This window comes from Pongo pygmaeus, chromosome 3 (genome assembly GCF_028885625.2).
Source record: "Pongo pygmaeus isolate AG05252 chromosome 3, NHGRI_mPonPyg2-v2.0_pri, whole genome shotgun sequence".
In the NCBI taxonomy this organism is placed as follows: Eukaryota; Metazoa; Chordata; class Mammalia; order Primates; family Hominidae; genus Pongo; species Pongo pygmaeus.
In genome coordinates, this window is record NC_072376.2 from 99,842,707 (window position 1) to 99,846,437 (window position 3,731).

Genomic DNA, 3,731 nt, shown 5'->3' on the forward strand with positions numbered 1-3,731 from the left:
CCCTTTTCTTCCCTCACTGTCAGCTGACCACTTTGTCTCCATTGGCATAAACAGAAGCAATCACAAGGAATGCCCTCATCTCCCAGCCACCAAATCAATCAAACTGTCTGTGGATGTATGTCCAGATAGCTCTTGTCCTACTTCTTGCAGCACTGCTACTATACACAGTAGTTTTTATTTGATGCAAACCCACAGTTTCCAGTTCTTTCTCCAGCTATAAATATTGATGAGAGGTTACTTATGGAACCTTACAGAACTCACCAAAAGGAAGAAAAATTACTAATTTAAAACATGGAAACGGGTAGTCTCAACATGAGCAAGCTAGCGTGGTGGCCTGCATTGTGGCGGGATATGGGGTTGCAAAGAGCCTAGGCCGGAGTCTCCAAGTTCGGGGCTGGCCTCTGTTGCTTGCAGTTCTTGAGTCCCTAATTCATTCCTCCAAGAGGAAGAATAAATCCTCCGAAATTTCAAATAGGAAGAAAAGTTATGTTAGAAAGGAGAAAAGTACTCCACATTCCAGACTTCTATGTTGGAAGTATTCTTTGTGTTACTACAGCTGACTCATATGCCGGTGAAAAAATCAGCCAGTTTCTGGGGATTTGCATCTAGAGATCAGGAAAAGGACTTGGGGCTACTTTTATCCTTAGGAATGTTATTGAAGGACAAGGTGTTAAGATATGCTTTGAACTTTATAATCCTCGAATCCAGGAGATTCAAGTGGTCAAATTAGAGAAATGGCTGGATGATAGCTTGCTGTGGTTACGAGATGCCCTTCCTGAATATAGCACTGTTGATGTGAATATGAAGCCAGTAGCACAACAGCCTAGCCAAGAAGTTCCTGTTAATAAGCTGAAAGTGAAAATGAAGCCTCAGCCCTGGTCCAAATGCTGGGACTGTCCAAATTTTAATATTTAAGGAATAATATTTGATCCTTGTTTCACTGAAGAACAAATGAAAGCAGCTTAGAAGTAGAGACATCTGTGGCTTGAATTTGATATTATGAGGGAATATGATGCTTCAAAAATTGAAGCTGCAATATGGGATGAAATTGAAGCATCTAGAAAGTCCTGATTCTGAGAATGAATTTGGTTACTTGCAGAAGATATATTGGCTCTAAGAGGATCTATTGAGAAACCAATTTAATTTCATTTATAAGAACACAGTCATTAAATGAACTAAGGATTCATTATTTCGTTAGTACTTTTTTCTAAAATAAAACTTGCACACCAGTTTATTACTCTAAAAAAAAGAATTATACATTCCAAATGGTCCAATATCCATTCCCTTACTGGAGGCACAGTTACAATAGGAGTCAGAGCATCACCAGAATGCTCTTTAATGAGCATGGAATCGGAGCAAGGGGAATAGGTAGAGTGATCCTTTTTAAATTGTGAAATACATCATAAGCACAACAATGTATGATTTACAGAATAATAAAATGGACATTTACGTAACCATCATCAGGTTAAGAAATAGAACATTTAGGCCGGGCGTGGTGGCTTACGCTTGTAATCCCAGTACTTTGGGAGGCCAAGGCTGGCAGATCACTTGAGGTCAGGAGTTCGAGACCAACCTGGCCAACATGGGGAAACCCTGTCTCTACTAAAAATACAAAAATTAGCCGGATGTGGTCGCGCACGCCTGTAATCCCAGCTACTCGGGAGGCTGAGGCAGGAGAATCACTTGAACCCGAGAGCTGGAGGTTGCAGTGAGCCATAATTGTACACTGCACTCCAGCCTGGGTGACACAGTGAGACTCAGTCTCAAAAAAAAAAAAAAAAAAAGAAATATCTGAGAAGGTTAAGAAATAACATCGAATAAGATCTAAAACAAGGGGCGAGGAGCCAAGATGGCCCAATAGGAACAGCTCCGGTCTACAGCTCCCAGCGCGAGCGACGCAGAAGACGGGTGATTTCTGCATTTCCATCTGAGGTACTGTGTTCATCTCACTAGGGAGTGCCAGACAGTGGGCGCAGGTCAGTGGGTGAGTGCACCGTGCGCCAGCCGAAGCAGGGGTGAGGCATTGCCTCACTCGGGAAGCGCAAGGGGTCGGGGAGTTCCCTTTCCAGGGGTGACAGACGGCACCTGGAAAATCGGGCCACTCCCACCCGAATACTGTGCTTTTCCGACGGGCTTAGGAAACGGTGCCCCAGGAGAGTATAGCCCGCACCTGGCTCAGAGGGTCCTACGCCCACGGAGTCTCGCTGATTGCTAGCACAGCAGTCTGAGATCAAACAGCAAGTCGGCAGTAAGGCTGGGGGAGGGGCGCCCGCCATTGCCCAGGCTCGCGTAGGTAAACAAAGCAGCCAGGAAGCTTGAACTGGGTGGAGCCCACCACAGCTCAAGGAGGCCTGCCTGCCTCTGTAGGCTCCACCTCTGGGGGCAGGGCACAGACAAACAAAAAGACAGCAGTAACCTCTGCAGACTTAAATGTTCCTGTCTGACAGCTTTGAGGAGAGCAGTGGTTCTCCCAGCACGCAGCTGGAGGTCTGAGAACAGGCTGACTGCCTCCTCAAGTGGGTCCCTGACCCCTGACCCCCGAGCAGCCTAACTGGGAGGCACCCCTCAGCAGGGGCAGACTGACACCTCACACGGCCGGCCAGGTACTCCAACAGACCTGCAGCTGAGGGTCCTGTCTGTTAGAAGGAAAACTAACAGAAAGGACATCCACACCAAAAACCCATCTGTACATCACCATCATCAAAGACCAAAAGTAGATAAAACCACAAAGATGGGAAAAAACAGAGCAGAAAAACTGGAAACTCTAAAAAGCAGAGTACCTCTCCTCCTCCAAAGGAACACAGTTCCTCACCAGCAACGGAACAAAGCTGGACGGAGAATGACTTTGACGAGCTGAGAGAAGAAGGCTTCAGACGATCAAATTACTCCGAGCTACAGGAGGATATTCAAACCAAAGGCAAAGAAGTTGAAAACTTTGAAAAAAATTTAGAAGAATGTATAACTAGAATAACCAATACAGAGAAGTGCTTAAAGGAGCTGATGGAGCTGAAAACCAAGGCTCGAGAACTACATGAAGAATGCAGAAGCCTCAGGAGCTGATGCGATCAAATGGAAGAAAGGGTATCAGCCCTGGAAGATGAAATGAACGAAATGAAGCGAGAAGGGAAGTTTAGAGAAAAAAGAATAAAAAGAAATGAGGAAAGCCTCCAAGAAATGTGGGACTATGTGAAAAGACCAAATCTACGTCTGATTGGTGTACTTGAAAGTGACGGGGAGAATGGAAACAAGTTGGAAAACACTCTGCAGGATATTATCCAGGAGAACTTCCCCAACCTAGCAAGGCAGGCCAACATTCAGATTCAGGAAATACAGAGAACACCACAAAGATACTCCTTGAGAAGAGCAACTCCAAGACACATAATTGTCAGATTCACCAAAGTTGAAATGAAGGAAAAAATGTTAAGGGCAGCCAGAGAGAAAGGTCAGGTTACCATCAAAGGGAAGCCCATCAGACTAACAGCTGATCTCTCAGCAGAAACTCTACAAGCCAGAAGAAAGTGAGGGCCAATATTCAACATTCTTAAAGAAAAGAATTTTCAACCCAGGATTTCATATCCAGCCAAACTAAGCTTCATCAGTAAAGGAGAAATAAAATACTTTACAGACAAGCAAATGCTGAGAGATTTTGTCACCACCAGGCCTGCCCTAAAAGAGTTCCTGAAGGAAGCGCTAAACATGGAAAGGCACAACCGGTACCAGCCACTGCAAAA

At 45.0% G+C, this 3,731-nt stretch overlaps 1 pseudogene; it reads left to right on the top strand.

The window, feature by feature from the left end:
* The first annotated feature begins 420 nt into the window (after positions 1-420).
* On the top strand, positions 421-1,071 carry LOC129035790 (large ribosomal subunit protein bL19m-like; annotated as a pseudogene).
* The last annotated feature ends 2,660 nt before the right edge of the window (positions 1,072-3,731 follow it).